Genomic DNA, 17141 nt, shown 5'->3' with positions numbered 1-17141 from the left:
CATCTGTCCATTTCACCTGGTTGTCCTTCTTAAGCATGTTGGTCATTTCTTTTAAGTGTTCTGCAAGATTAGGCACAAAGCGGCGCAGAAAATTCATCTGACCATTGAATGACTGTATCTCCTTTTTGTTCCTAGGCAGATAGATTTGCTGAATTGCTTGCACACAGGCTGGGTCTATGTGGATGCCATCTTTTGAAATGATATGCCCAAGTAATTTGCCTTCCTCCATGGTGAAAAAGCTCTTCTTAGGATTCAGTGATAGGCCATATTTCCTGCATTTTTGAAAGACAATTTTTAGGTGATGCATATGCTCTTCATCAGATTTTGAAAACACTGTCAAGTCATCCAAGTACACCACCAAAAACACATCCTTCTCATTTGCAAATGCCAAGTCCATTGCACACTGAAATGTGGCACCTACATTCTTTAAACCGAATGGCATTTTGGCATAGTGAAATGTTCCCCATGGAGTTGTGAATGTTGTCTTATCCCTATCATCTTCATGGACTGAAATTTGGTTATATCCGGAATAACCATCAAGCAGCGACATACGAGATGCCCCCACTACTCGCTAAAGTATATGGTCCATCTTGGGTAGCGGATAGTTGTCCTTCAATGAGACCTTGTTTAGATTTCGAAATCGATGCATAGGTGGATCTCATCGGTCTTCTTTTGTACAGGCACTAAGTTAGATATCCAATATGAAAATCTGATAGGCACAATGATACCTGACTTGTACAACCTATTTACCTCTTTTTCGATGGATGGCAGCAACTTTGGATTGATCCTCCTCAGCTTTTGTCTAAATGGTTTTTGATTGGGCTTGATAGGTATGGTGTGTTGAATGATATTCGTATCATAGGTCTTTAAATCAGAATAATCCCAAGCAAATACATCTGCAAATGAAGCCATCAAACCGATATATTTGTCCTTGATTTTTGGTGATAATGCTTTGGATAATTTTACCAATTTTTGATTTGCATCTGTACCAATGTTGACTTCTTCCACACCTTTCTCTGTCGGCTGCAATGTTGGCTTGCGGGCTACATCATCCTGATCGAAAATTTCCTCTAAGGGTATCAAGCCTTTGGGAATGATGTTATTCTTCAGATGTAATACGTCCATTTGATTGATCTGCACTTCTTCTGTACCATTCCCTTTGTTCTCATCGTTTTCCACATCAATCAAGGTTTCTTTGGACTTGCCTTTGTTGAGCATGAAATCCTTAATCTCCTCATCATCTTGGAACACTTGCCAATGTCGCTGATTTTCTAGAATGGTTGGACGATGCTTGACATGGATTTCAAACTTATTGCTGGAGTTCATGGGGATCTTCAAGCTGCTCGCTGCCTTGGCAAGAGCATCAGCAATACTATTTTGTATTCATGGCGCACATGTCAAGGTGTATTAGGAAAATAGCTTCAAGATGTCCAAAACTGCATTATGATAGGCCCGCATCCTAGGATGTTTTGCTTGATACTCACCTCTGACCTGTTTTATCACCAACTCGGAGTCGCCATATACTGAAATCCTCTTTGCATTCAGCTTCCTAAGAATCTTCAGGCCAGCAATCAGAGCTTCATATTCGGCTTCATTATTGGAACATTCAAAGGCCAGCTTGTAGGAGCAAACTCTCACGCTGCTAGGCACTTTGTTTGGGGCGGAGAAAGGACTGCATACCCAAATACCAATACCAGCGCCATCATTCCCTACTGCTCCATCAAAATCCATGGTCCACAAGCCTTCTTCTTCTTCTTGTAAGTGCTGAAAATATTTTTGCTGTCCATTGTTTGCTTGTTGTCCATCGTTTTCAGCTGATTGCCCAATCTTTTGCTACTTTTCTTGTCCTTCTTTCTTCAAAATCTCTCTAAAATTTTCTGTTATCTCTGGAATGTCATCTGCTTCTACTATCTGACTATCTATCTCATTTAAACTATCTGAAAACAAAACAAAAGACTCTAAATCTGTATGTACATAGTTTATAGGATGATTTATCGGTTTCTCCTTGCTTGTGATCATATATTTCATCTTTTTCTCCTGGTATAACTTCCTCATTTGTCCAAACATAGGGATTGTTGCATAGGAGAAATCCAGTTGTAGTGTCCCCTTCAATTTTGCTACCCAAGACCTGGAAAGAAGCATGCCAAACTTTGGAGGAATGACTGCTACCACTACATCCATCAGAACATTTTTCATAGGAAGCTGATCTAAACTCACAACTAAGTCTTTGATGAGCCCTATGCACCTTACTCTGCTGGAATCGAATGAATATAGATCATGATATTGTTGGGTGATGTACAAACCAAGCTTATCCATGATAGCCTTGGGCATGAGATTGTCAGAAGCTCCGGAATCGAACGTGGCACTGTGTAGCACAAAGTCATGCAATCGTAAACTGATATAGAAGGGTGGCACCTCACTCTCAGGAGACTCACCATTCATCGCTGGCCCAAAAATCATTTCAGGCTGATCATTTTCCAGGTTTACCATGTCAGACATTGGGTCCAAATTCAACATTTTAGAAATCTGTCCTTTGTAACCGTTGTTCTTCATGATTTCAGTCAAAGGGATGGATACCTTTAGCTTAGAAATCTCATTCTCTAGGCTCAAAGCAGGAGTTCTTCCTACCTCTTTGACTGGGATCTCTTTCCTTTCCTTCTCTTTTTAGGTGGCTGGATGCTGTGATTGTTCTGCTGATTTCGATTTGTTGCTCTCCGGAACACCTGACTCCTTTCCCTTTCTTTGTGTAGCTGATGGATCCTTCTTTGTTGTTTCATCCTCCTTCTTTTTCTGAATTGGTTTGGTTGGTACATCTCTGTTTCTAAGGGAATATCGATGCTGTTGTGTGGACAAAGCATTCATATACCCCCTTTGATATTCTTCTGACTCTTCTTCCAACATGGTTTCATTAGCTAGAATAAAATCGGTGTCTTGGTGTGTAGCTGAATTTACTGCACATTCTTCTTCCTCGGTGATGTAAGTAGGCAGCTCATCTGGAGTAAAGAGATGGTTTTCCTCGCCTATTACATTCCTGTCCTCATCTGACTCCGGTACATGCACAAAATTCTGCTACAAAGGTGTTTGTATCGGCTGTTGTGCTGTCTACTCTTGAGTCCGCTGATCTCTTTGTCTAATTCTATATTGTGGCTGTTGTTGGCCACAAAAGTTAGGATTTCTAACTTGTGGCTCTGGCTTGTCAATTTTTACCCTTTCAAGCATTTGTTATACCTTTTTGAGAAGCTGATCCATTGAAGAAGATTCTTCTTTCACCGTGGTTTTCTTCTCTACTTTCCTCTTGCTCTTTTGGACACCAAATTAGCCTCAACACTGACCACAATTTTCTGCATGTCTTCCATTGTAGCTGGTTCTCTCTCTCTCAGTTGGTACGCCATGTCAGCATCAAAACCATCCAGAAACTTCATCATTGCTAGTCGCACAGGTGGCTTTAGATGGTCTGGGATTTTGTTGCAGACTGCATTAAATCCAACACAATAATCTTGGACCGACTCACCGACATTCTGTTTGATCTGTTCATACTCGGCCAGAATTTGAAGGGGGTTATTTTTCATTTCCCACATGTTCAAAAATTGTCTTTGTAGCTCAGCCAAGGCAGTGATACTTGCAGCCGTCAAACCTCTGAACCATTTCCTCACAACACCTGTAAATGTTTGTACAAAGAGCCTCATTGCCACATTATCCGCATCGATCTCATGAAGTTCATAAACGTCTGCCATTTTATCCACAGGTTGTTGAGCTGTAATACCATTAGGAGTGTCATCAAAAAACGGAATTTTACTTTGATAATCATTTGGCATGTCATCTAGGACTTGGGGCAGAACAAGGGGTGCGAAACGGGCAACCATCATTCTTGGTGGATTTGGCCTTGGAGGTGTTGGAGGAGTGTGCACAGTCTGCAAGGGGCTTGCACTTGGAGTTTGGGGTTGTGTGGCAATGTAGTTATCAATTAATCTATTAGCCCTTTCTGTCTCAAGGTCTACCAGAAATTGTGGATCGGAGACAGTGTAATCAACAGCCCTTTCGGATTTAGATTCAAACAGTGATATCTCAAATCGTTCGTCAAACTCAAGCTCTTCAAGATACTCAAAAATGTCGGGGCATGAATGGGATTTGAACACAGGAGTTATGGTGCTTTCTTAACAAAGGAGTCTCGGGATCAAATTGGGATTTTCATAAACGTGAGGAGGGATTTTCATAAACGTGAGGATTGTTCATCAAATATTTTAATATCAGCATGGTCAGTATGTGCAAAGGTCTGGTAACTAGTGATGTAGTGTCTAAATTTATTCAAGGAATGGACAACATCTAGTAGCTCTTTTTAAGTCACAATATATTTCAATTCAGCCTTGCACAGATTTTTGTTGATGAAATGAATGACATAAGGCAACTTTTGATCTATCTGGCTTAGAGTTTCTCCTATAAATTTTTCAGAGGCATCAACATGGATGTCTAAAGGAAGAGCCCAATTTGGTCCTCAGAGTATGGGTGTAGTAGTCAACTTGTCCTTTAAGGTTTCGAGGACCTCTTGGCATCTTTCTGACCAGAAAAATTTAGAGTCCTTGGCCAATAGTCCAAACAAAGGTTAGGCTACTTTGCTGAAGTCCTTTATGAATCTCCTATAATATCCAACTAATCCAAAGAAACTTATGACATCCCTCTGCTTTTGAGGAGTAGGGACCCTCTTTATGATAACAATTTTATTTGGGTCCACTTGTTGTCCTTCCTGGGATATTGAGTGACCTAGAACAGTCTGTATATTCATCAAGAACTCACACTTCTCAGGATTAAGGGATAGGTTCATTTTAATTCTTTTTTTAATATTTTCCCCAGGTTAGAGAGAGCCTCCAGGAAATCACACCCATAGGGAGTGAAATCATCCATATAAATTTCTACAGAGTCATGGACTAGCTCTGCAAACATGCACAGGAATTCCTTATGAAAAGTGGCAGGGGCATTACATAATCCAAAAGGAAGAACCCTATAAGCAAAGGTACCCCAAGGAAAAGTGAATGTGGTTTTATCTTGGCCCTCTGGGCTGATCTGGATCTGATTGTAACCATTGAATCCATCTAGGAAAGAGAAGAACTTCTTTCTTGCAAGACCATCCAAGACTTGGTCAATGAAAGGTAGAGGGAAATGGTATTTTTTTGTGGCTTTGTTTAACTATCTGTAGTCCACTCAAATCCTCCATTTTCCATTCTTCTTTGGGACCAAAACTAGAGTAGACAACCACTCACTCTCTGAGATGGGGTAAATTAACCCTACATCCAACAACTTCTGCAGTTCTTCTTTAACTATGTCTTTGAGGGTTGGTTTCATTCTCGTATGAAGTTGGAGCACTAGCTTTCAACATTACTTGATGTAAATATGGTGAGTACACACTGAAGGGTGCACTCCCTTGATTTCCTTATAACTCCACACAAAGGCATCTGGATGCTCTCTTAGCATGTCACATAACTCCTTTTCTTGATGTGTAGAGAGGGAGGGGTTGATTTTCAACGTTCTATCTGGACAAAATTCTATCATCTTGACATGAGTAGGAATTGAGTCAGCTAGGCACAAATCTGTCCAAGGGTTATCTTCGGCTTTCTTTGCTAACTCATCAAGAGACATGGTGTTGTGGTCTGATTCTGTAAGATTTTATCAATCAAGTTGCATTCATTAGGTTGCATTCATTATCTAAGTATGGTTGAGAAGGGGGTACAAGACCAATTTTTTGGATAAATGCCCATTTTTAATGGTCATATTCCCAACCCTACAACTTTTGTAAGAATAAGAAATGGATAACCATTTCCTTCAAAGGATGAGAGGATAACCATTGAGCTTGGTCATGGGTTGGAGAACTAAGAAGTCAGTAGGGTATTCTGAGGAATCAATGGAGACCATTACATCCTCAACAAATCCCTCAGGGGCTATTGCGGATCTATCTGCAAGTTGCAAGACTATTGTGGTCTTCCTTAATGATCCTTGGAGATTCAATTTAAGCATAGTATCCTTAGTCATCACATTGATGGAAGCCCCAAGATCAATCAAGCTATGGGGGAAAATGATACCATCAATGTGCACATCTACCAAAGGATTTCAAGGGTCTACATACTTCGGGAAAATCACTCTCCCCAACATAAGTTAGACAACTATCTAATGACACTAATGGTAGGTGTGTCTTTCTTCTCCTCCCAGGATGTTTGAAGCATTTCTCCTCAATTAAATTGTTGTAGACGGGGACATCCTTGATAGCTTAGAGGAGTTGGATTTTAACACACATGTTTTTCAATTCACCCACAAGTTCAGTCTCTTCTAGGATGTCTTGGCTAGGATGGATTAATCTCTCAGGAAAAGGAGGTGGATTGACTTGAGGACCACTCTCTTCCTTTTCCTCTTCAAGCTCCTAAGGTGGAGATGGAGGTTGATTATCTAGAAGCACTCTTCCAAACCTGAGGTTGATTTCTTGAATTTCAAAACATAGGCAGGGTAGGATGTCTCTACACTATAGAACTGTTGTGCCTACTTGTTGTTCGGGTTCAAATTTGGCTGAGCAGGCATCCGAGGTTGCTTAGGTGGAGAAGGGTGAAGGAGATGTGACAGAGATGGATTTGGAGGTAGTACAGCTAGAGATAGTTTGTATGGGGGCCTCCACCCTTGTGATGGTGTAGTCCACTGACATTGTGGGGAATCATATGGTTGAAATGATTGATTGGCAGGTTGGGAATGGTATTGAGGTGCAAACGACTAGGGAGAAGGTGTGGACCATTAAGGATGAGCATGAGGACACCAAGGGGGAACAGATGCATTCTAGTTAGGGCTGTAATATGAATAGGACACCCCTTGCATGCCTTACTGGTATGGTCGAGGTCCTTGAGGCCTCCTTTGGTTGATATATCAAAGTTGTTCAATCACACCTTCAGTTCCTTGACACACAACTTTCAATCGAGGAAGAGAAGGAAAATTTTTTGTGGAGTGGTTCTCCTCATAGATGAAGCAGATATTTATAAGATTCAATGGGAAATCATTTCTATGGTTCCTCCTGGTGCATTTAGGGAAAAAGATAACTAAGGCACTTTCTGCTTCCTCCTGCATCCTCTTGACCTACATGGTGTCCATTTGCAAGAAAGGGTATGCATCATTTCACTCTTAAAGTCTTCCAACATGTTCCCAATTTCACTTTTGATGGATGTGTTGGAGGAGGATGAACTGACTAAAGCTTGACTAGCCCTACCCTTCTTTCTAGTTTCCCTAGAATAATTTTTTAAAACTGTCTTGATATCATCATAAGATAATTGGTAAATGTCCCTCCTCGTAAATGTACTTCAGGTATTGCACCTTCGCCTTGGCCAATTCCCTTATTTTCTTCTTGTGGTGCTTCTTCAGTGTTCAGTTGATCGGTTTTTTCAAGGGTAGAAACCCTAGCTTGCTCTACTGTTTCCTGGGTAGTTTCTTCTTCTACCCCTTCTTCATCATGGAATTCTTCTAGTGTATTCTGACTAGCAACAGATTGTTCCTCTTCTTCATTCTCATCACTCTTCTCCCCAGATACGCTCTCATTATGAGCGGAGTGGTCCTCTTCTCCCTCCTCCTCATCACACAGTTCCTCGGATGCACTTTTATCATGAACAGAGTGCTCCTGCAGTCCTTCTTCCTCATCACACAGTTCCTCGGATGCACTTTTATCATGAGAAGAGTGCTCCTGCAGTCCTTCTTCGGTATGGGGGTTAAGTGGGCTGTGAGGTTGGACATATTCGCCCATATTGGCCAGAATTTGGGCCAGTTCATCTTCTTGCAGCGGGTTTTGCAGTGGAATTTCACTGCGTTGCTCTGCTTCCTCTTCTTCTCGACCGGATTGCTCAGTCTCCTCCTCCAGTTCTCCTTCATTGCTTTCCTCCAATTCTTTTTCGTTATCCCCTTATGGGGATTGTTCATCTCCTGAATCATGTATCTCTACAGGTTGACTAATATTTCCCTAGGAATTTCCCAGCATTCCTCTAATCCTTTCCAACCTAACAGATTTTCTTCATTTCAGTGGTCTGCTCGATGTATTGTCAACATGTTTTCATTTTGGGGCTGGCAAAGCCAGTCCCCTGTCTATCATGAAAATCAGTTCTTCCCAACTACTCTACTGTTGGGCAAGACTGTAGCTGACTATCAGTCATATTAACCCATGGTGGCTTACTAATGACTTTACATGGTGAGATTTCTTCATGCTTCGGGCAACATCGTGTAATAAAAAATTTAAAAACACAGGAAAATGCACAGTGCATTTTTGCTTTAACACAGCTAAAAGTTTAAGATGGCATGGTCTTACCACGTCTTTCCTGCCATCACAAGTGATGTAGCTCTGGATAATTCTCGCCAATTCTGCCCATGGCTTTCCCAAGGTTGCCGGTAGAACTCCCTTCCCTTTTACAGTCAGGTTCTACTCCTTGTCTTGGAAGATTTTCATGGCATCTCACAGTCTCACCTTTTTCAGAGTCCACACAGGTCCAGTGGCTGGCAATCCCGAAACTTCTGCAATTATGTCATTAGTAACTACTATTTGTCTCCATCTCACCATGGAATGATGTTCTTGCAAGTTTTACAAAAACTCAATCGCCACCGTCTCGTTGGATTGCTGTAGACGGTTAAGGTAAGTTATCCATCCTGCCCTTTCTATGATTTCTCGTGCAACATCGGAGACCATCAACACCTGTGGCTCGCTGCGAATTGATCTTCCTCCCATCTTATTTCATGCTTAGCACACACTGTAAAAAAACATAGAGACGATAATGGAACAGCAGGCTATTCAAATTTCACTCTTAGGAAAGCACAGAGAAGGTGATGGAATAAGAAGCTGTTCAAATTTCTAATTTACTGCTAATTTTTACAGAGAAAAATACGGAAATAGCTTTGGAACGGCAAGCCATGCATATTGGGAAACAAAATACCGTTAAGCTTTGCTATTCCCGAGTCATAATTCTTCTGAATGATGAGCTGACATGTATGCTAGCGAATTATGAGAATCACCCGCGCCCACCTGTAATGTAATAGGTCGTCCTCGGCCATCAAATGAAGGAGTAGCATGCTGAACTGCCATAGTACAAAGTCATAAAGGAACAACGTATAAATATATGCCATGTTTACAAAAATAAGTGGATTATTGAGATCGAGGCATATGATAAAATCGCTAATAAATAAGGAAATGTCGTGATATGATGCGAGAATTGGAGGATAGGACAAATGACGTGAATAAAAGGTCCTATGCGATCGTTATCAACTTTTACCATCATAATTGATTTGTAAATTATTTTCATGTATCAAAGGTTCGAAAGGGTTGTATACATAATCTCATTTGAACCATTTACAAAGATATAAGAAGAAGGGTTATATAATTGCTATTGGTGTATTAGAAATATGACTTCAGTACCATCAACAGAGCTCTGTTGCCAACAGGTGTCCATAACCATGATAGATTTGTTCATTTCACCTTTGGAACCATAATCCTTTGTGTACGCCTAGGAAAGTGTTGTGCAATGTCAGAATGGAGGCCATTATGCTGGCTTGGTAACCAGATGAATCACAATGTCATTCACCAGGAAGGAGTGAAAGGTGGGTAGGTCGGCTCATGATGAGACGTCCTGTTCCAAGGATTTTTTATTTTTTTGATGTGCCTCTTGGATCATATCCCTGGTGTGGTGGTCATGGTGGGAATGCCACTTCACTTTCTTCCTTATGATCATGGTAGGCTGGCTCTTGATGAGACCCCCTATCCTTTATCTGACAAATCATGTTAGCAGTCATATAAACATTTTTCTTTTTCTTATTTTCTTTTATATAGCACTTTTCCTATTTATATAGAGGGTGGTTCAACACTCCTTAAAAGTAGGGATGGTGGAAGAAGTCTTAACATCTCAATAGAGAAAAATATGCCCTTATTCTTATTCAATAATAATGATCAAAGAGAATTATGGGGATTTAGGAAGAACCATCATGATAAAAATAATCAATCATATTGGTATTAGTAAAATAATGATAGCACGATGATCAATAGTTGTGTCCTTTCCTCTTTTCTCTTATCAACTCAAAGAAATTTCTTCTAAAGATAACGATTTTTACGTAATTTGTTGATTTTAGTATCCTCTAGTATTTGTTGCATAAACATATAGTTGTTCTTTAAATGACCGTGACTCACAAAAATGATCTAAATGGTAAAACACAAAAAAAAGAAGAAAATGCACTCTAAAAATGTTGTTCTCAAGATAAAACAACTACTGTACACAAAAACCGCAAGCAAAAGGAAAGACATACTCGAAACTGCTATTCCTTGAGGGGAACAGCAGCTGTCCCTTAATCGGAATAGCAAAGAAAGCAAGCGTAAACAAAAAATGCAAAAATGTTGTTCCTTCAAAAAGGAACAACAAATAAATGGAGGTTCTGTTCCTTTGGAAAGGAACAACAAAAAATAAAAGTGTTGTTCCTTCGAAAAGGAACAACAGAAAAATGAATGTGTTTTTCCTTCGGAAAGGAACAACAAAAAAAGCAAAAGTGTTGTTTCTTCAGAAAGGAACAATAGAAAACAAAAGTGTTGTTCCTTCGGAAAGGAACAATAGAAAACGAAAGTGCTATTCCTTCAGAAAGGAATAGCAAAAATGCAGAAATTTTGTTCCTTCGGAAAGGAACAACAAAACGTAAAAGTGACGTTCCTTCGGAAAGGAACAACAAAAGGCGGAAGTGTTGTTCCTTCAGAAAGGAACAACAAAAATGCAGAAATGTTGTTCCTTCGGAAAGGAACAACAAAATCATGGAAATGTTATTCCTTCGAAAAGGAACAACAAAATGCAAAAGAGTTGTTCCTTCAAATATGAATAGCAAATCGGTGAAAATGATGTTCCTTCCGAAAGGAACAGAAAAATGCAGAATTGTTGTTCCTTCGAAAAGGAAAAAATAGAACGGTGAAAGTGTTGTTCCATCTGAAAGGAACAACAAAATGCAAAAGTTGCAGAAATGCAGAGATCTATACAGAAAGTAATTTACACAAAGAAAACAAAAGAATTATCTACAAAATTTGAAAGTAATCAAATCACTTAGTGAACCAAAAGTGAGGAAGAGTTCTCCTCCTTAGCCAGAATCTACATGTCAGAGTCTTCCCAGAGTTGTTGGTAGAAGGATTCCTGAGTGAGTGGTTTGTGGTACAATCGAACTCGGTGGCCATTTTCCTTAAAGGTATGTCCATATCCATCAATGGTGGTTAAGGTAATGGTGCCATTATCATGCACCTTCTGGATTTCGTATGCTCCCAGCCAGCGAGTTTGAAGTTTCCTCGAAAAATCCTGAAACCTGGAATCGTATAGGAGCGCCCAATCTCCTTCGGGAAAGAATTTATTTTTTATGAAGGCGTCATGCCATTTGGCTCTCTGTTGTTGGATTAATGTGGTATGTTGAAGCGTGGAGAGCCTGATTTCATCCAGCTCGTTGATTTTTTTTAGTAATTAATCTGGGCCTCATTTAAATCTAGACCGACTTCTTGTGTTGTTCTCAAGGTTTGTATTTCGAATTCTATTGGAAAGATGGGTTCTTTTCCAAATACTAGGTGATATGGGGAATAACTAGTAGTGCTTCTCGATGTTGTTCTGTATGCCCACAAGACTTCTGGTAATCTTGTAGCCCAATCGCATCTGTGTAATGCCTTTACTTTTACTTTGACTTGAGGAATTGTTTCTTGTTTTTGGTTTTTGCTTGATGTGTGTGGGATTGGGTAGTTTTTAGGTTCTTGATTATTATTTTTTTTTGAAAGTTTTAAGATGACTGCACATTCTGTTTGTAACATAGTGCGGACATCCCCGCACTGTTTCTTTACTACACAGAGCGGTACCACATCTGGTTCTACTGGAAGCCTGCAGACCCTGTTAAAATTTTTGAAAAAACTAAATTGTTTTTGTCCAGTTAAGTTTAATTTTTATTTTCGGCTTTTAGTGTCTACCCAGATCTGCATGTTTTCTATAAAAAAGCCTTGTTTATGAGTTTCTTTCAGCAAATTCTTCATCTCATCAATCTCCATTAAGTTAATTGGTTGTTTTGAGTCTCTTTGGGGGCTAAATTGTGTATGAGTGTTAATTGCCTTTGAGTGTTTTTATTTTTTGATCTTTGGAACTCTCACCCAATTTTCTTGACTTGCACTTGATTGGTTCTTAGATTACATTAGAATCATCTTGTGTTTGAGAATTCTCTTGCATAGATCACATTTGCATAATTAGAATTCTCATTTTCAGAATATGAATGAAAAATGTGCATAGATTACATTTGCATGCTTTTCAAGTGAATTGTGCATAGATTACAATACATTCTGGAAAAATCAATCGTAGATTTAGATCAACTTTCTTTGATTTGAATTTACATATTTTTATGCTTGTTTTTAACACACAAAAATAAAAATAAAAACTGTTTTGGAATTTATTTGCATTAGTTTTTCTTGATGAAATTAGTACATTAGAGAATTTGTTATATTTCTCTTAGTGAAGATCCCACTGTACCTGAAGCAGATGTCAACTAGACTCACTTAGACTCTCTGGAGGGTTCTCTTCACTCGAGATGGTTTTGTGAAGAAACTTGTGCCAGTCTATTTCATTAAGCAGGTTGTCAGGGTAACTGTTCCAACCGCCCTTTCTGTATTGAATTCTGCGACGTTGGATTTCATCACCAACTAGTGTTTTTAGTACGGAAAGTTACTGTTTGTGTGTGGTTTGACTCCTAGATTTGATAGCGCTTGTTAATTTGATTGTTTTTACTTTTAGAGACCATAGGTGTGAATTGCGAATTTTAATTGTTAGGTATGAATTGTGAATTGTTAATTTTAGTTTTAAATTGTTAATAAAATTCACTGAAGTTGAATATAATGGCAACTGTTCTGGAATTTACCAACCAAGGAACCCCTCTTAACGAGAATCCTAGTACTTTTCCTTACTTTGGAAATGTTGGTCCTCCTTATATGGCTACTTTGTCATTACCTGGATTTACAATAGGTTTACCGATATGGTTATTTTCAACTTTGTTGGCCCCAAATACTCCAATTGTTCCACCTCAACTGAATGCTTCACCTCAACAGAGTTCACCATCTCAACATCACCAACCTTCTGTTGACCCTTTACCTTCTTCGCCTAATTTTTCTTCCTCCATTTATTCCTCTTCACTTGGTAAAATCCTTGACGCTAGTAACCAAGTGGCTAAGAAGAAGAAGAAAGGGAAGAAGAAGAAGAAGAAGAAGCAAGATAAGAAAGAAGTCAACCAACCAACCATGCCTGTAAGTGTTAGTTGTGTTGAGGAAACCTCCAACATGCATCTAAACCCAAATACCCTTGCAGGCTTTGTAAGGGTGACCACTTCCTTATCAATTTTCCTGGTATTCCAAAGGTCTTGGAATTATGGTTAGAAAAATCTCATCAACTTTCCATTGATCCATCAACCAGTGATAGTCAGGTTCCTGGGGAAAAGGGTAAAGTTAGGTTTCCTTGTAAGTTATGCAAAGGGAGTCATCAAACTCACATTTTCCCTCACATGGATGAAGCCTCAAAATTGTTGGAAATCCTTACTGTTCCACAGCAAGAATTTCCAACTGGTTACCCTAAACTTTCTCCCAACCTACCATCAATTGACGGAGTGATTGATCTAATTTCAAGTCACTCAATCCCACTCTTCCATTGGAGAGTGAAACTCATATCACTCAGGTTAATGATCCATTAGTTGATCAAGTGGTCGAATCAATTTCAGATTCAGTCGATACCACTCTCCCTTTAGAGATTGAACTTCATACTGCTCAGGTTCTTCTTGTTACATTAGATTCTTCTACGCCAGGGGGCATTTTACATGTTTCTACAGAACCCACGCCAAGTATTGAGGTCTTTTCCTTTGATTCGAATAGACTGACAGAACCTCGTCTTCCTTCCTCCATCCCTTTCCAAATCATTGTTAAGGCTTGTGGTAGGGAAATACACCACACACAGGTAGATGAAGATGCTTTTGTTAGTATTTTATCCTCAACTGCTTGGAAAGCTTTGGGTTCCCCTCAGCTTGTGCCTATTACGCAGAATCTGAAAGCTTTTAACATAACCATTAGTGAACCTTTAGGGATCCTTCCTAAGTTTGCTATTACCTTGGAAGGTAAAGCTGTCTGTATTGATATTATGGTAGTTCGAGGTCCCTTGGATTTCAATTTACTCGTTGGGCAAGACTATGTTTATGCAATGAAAGTTGTCGTATCGACACTCTTTCGCGTGATGTATTTCCCTCACAATGGAAATATTGTGACTATAGACCAGCTTTCGTTCCCTAGTCTTGTTTCAACTACCAATAATATGACACCCCTAAATGTTCTTGATTCTAAAGTGGTATCTACCTTGCCACGGGTTAATTATGTGGCAACTGGTCCCACGTTTTCAGTTACCGATGTAAGTGAGCCTCTCACTGTTTGCTCATCTTACTTTGATTTAGATCTGGTAATTGACATGGAAAACTCTATGGGATTACTTGAACGTGATGTTCTTATCCCTCTTGAGTCCCCTGACATGTGTTCCTTCCAGAGAACTATTCTTCCTTCTAATGAAGACCTCTTGGAAGCCATGATCAAGGTGTGTCCATTAACATGTATTTCTTTCAGTTGGAAGCCATAATCAATGGGTTCGAGGAAAGTTCCTTTTACTGTGTCAACCTAGTTAAAAACTGAATCAAGTATGAGGACAGTTCTTTTCCTGTGTCAACCTCGTTAAAAAATGAATCAGTTGGTCAGAGGATAGTTCCTGTTACTGAGTCAACCTCACTAAAAAATGAATCAGGTATGAGGACATTTCTTTTCTTGTGTCAACCTCGTTAAAAAATGAATCAGTCGGTCAGAGGATAGTTCCTATTACTGATTCGACCTCGCTAAAAAATGAATCAGGTATGAGGACAGTTCTTTTCCTGTGTCAACCTCGTTAAAAAATGAATCAGTTGGTCAGAGGATAGTTCATGTTACTAAGTCAACCTCGCTAAAAAATGAATCAGGTATGAGGACAGTTCTTTTCTTTTGTCAACCTCGTTAAAAAATGAATCAGATGGTCAGAGGATAGTTCCTGTTACTGAGTCAACCTCGTTAAAAAATGAATCAGGTATGAGGACAGTTCTTTCCCTATGTCAACCTCATTAAAAAACTGAATCAAGGATTTTAGAGCATAGTTCCTTGTCTTGTGTCAAGCTCGTTAAAAAATTAATCAAGGATTTTAGAGCATAATTCCTTGTTAGATAGATTGTAGAGAGTAGACATGAGCATAGTTCCTTGTCTTGTGTCAAGCTCATTAAAAAACGAAACAAGGAGCCTTGAGCATAGTTCGTTGTCCTGTGTCAAGCTAATTAAAAAATGAAACAAGGAGTCTTGAGCATATTTCCTTGTCTTGTGTCAAGCTCATTAAAAATCAATCAAGGATTTTAGAGCATAGTTCCTTGTCTTGTGTCAAGCTTGTTAAAAAATGAATAAATGATTTTAGAGCATAGTTCCTTGTTAGGTAGATTGTATATAGTAGACTTGAGCATAGTTCCGTGTCTTGTGTCAAGCTCATTAAAAAAATGAATCAAGGATTTTATGAGCATGGGTCTTTGTCTTGTGTCAAGCTTGTTAAAAAATGAAACAAGGAGTCATAAGCATAGTTCCTTATCTTATGTCAGGCTCTTCTAAAAAATGAAACAAGGGTTTTGAGGATAATTCTTTACCTGTGTCAACCTCACTAAAAAATGAAACAACTCCCTCGAGTCTTTCCAAGTTCTTGAAAGTAAACCTTCATTTCATCCACCTGGTTGAATGCAATGAAGCTTGGGGGGCATGTACCTCGTTTTGCGTCATTATGTTGGGGGCATGCGAACTTATAACAAGCATAGCTTTTCATTTCAAGCTTGTGTAAACATGAAACCAAATCCAAGCAGAGTTTTCTATGGTTCAAGCTTGTGTAAAAATGAACCTATATCTAATTTACATCTCGTGATTGTCATTTTTATCCGCTAAAATCTATTAGATGAGCCTTGGTTGTTTTCATTCCATCGCCCCATCTCTTTCGCTGATCATATGCTTTCACTTGGTTGTTTACCCTTCCTGAGGGACCGCATCTATGAGTGGTTTTATTAGCCAACCTCTTAACCATTACATGTTTTGAGTAGTTCCTCCATTGCCAGAACCAGTTGCTACCTTTTATACCACTTGTTCCTCTAGGATGAGTCGTCTTTAAGCTCTTTTCTAACTCGTAAAATATGAAAATATTGTCGAGTTTTACTTTTTAAACTTTTTAAAATGGAATTAAAAGGACGGTCCACTTACAACTCTTTTCTAACCGTATAAACATGAAAAGATTGCCGGATTTTTGTTGTTTCAAATTCGATATTGGTTATAAAACGACGTGTCGTTGATCACTTTTTTACTTTTTCGAATCAGAGACACTAATTATGAAAAGTACTCCTTGATCGTAATGGTCAAGTGGTTCTCTCAAGTATTATTTTATACCTTTTCGGGCTTGGGAGACACAAATTTACGAAAAAGGACAACCATGGAGTTTTCTTAAGTTTTTCTTCTGACTCCCTAAAATTAAAAAACGCCGAGTTTCTCCTATACTGGACTCATTAAAATTTAACAGTCAAGGAACTATTTAATTACAAACAAGAAAAGACTACTCCTTCTTAGGGTTCGAATTTTAAACTAAGTTGGACTCATCCGAAGGATGAGCTTATAATCAAGCAAATGTTATCCTCCTCAAGCTTGTCAAAAATAAAGAGGTACTTGCCAGAAATAGTGGGGGAAAAGAGAGAAAAATGGACCTGTTTGTTATACTTTGTGTCTCAAAAAAGCATTTAACCACTCTTGAACACAACACTTTTTGTACTCCTGTGTTGGGAAATCCTTTTCCTAATAGTTAATCAAAACATATTGAAAGTCTTCAGCCGGTTTCTGGGTATTAGCTTTGGGTCAATTGTCACCAAACCATCCGCAGTGTCGTTATGTGTTCAAGAGGTCAGTGAAAATAAACCATTCATCTACAAAATATATGTCATCCATCTTGACCATCCCCGAGTCAGTCCTTGTAAACATATTTCTTCAAACTTGATTTATGATTTTGTGTTGTGGGCTTGCCTACGATGGATCA

Source organism: Pinus tabuliformis, chromosome 8 (genome assembly GCF_031772625.1).
Source record: "Pinus tabuliformis cultivar Carrire ecotype Pingquan chromosome 8, CPIR1, whole genome shotgun sequence".
NCBI lineage: Eukaryota > Viridiplantae > Streptophyta > Pinopsida > Pinales > Pinaceae > Pinus > Pinus tabuliformis.
Note: the sequence above shows the minus strand (reverse complement) of the source record.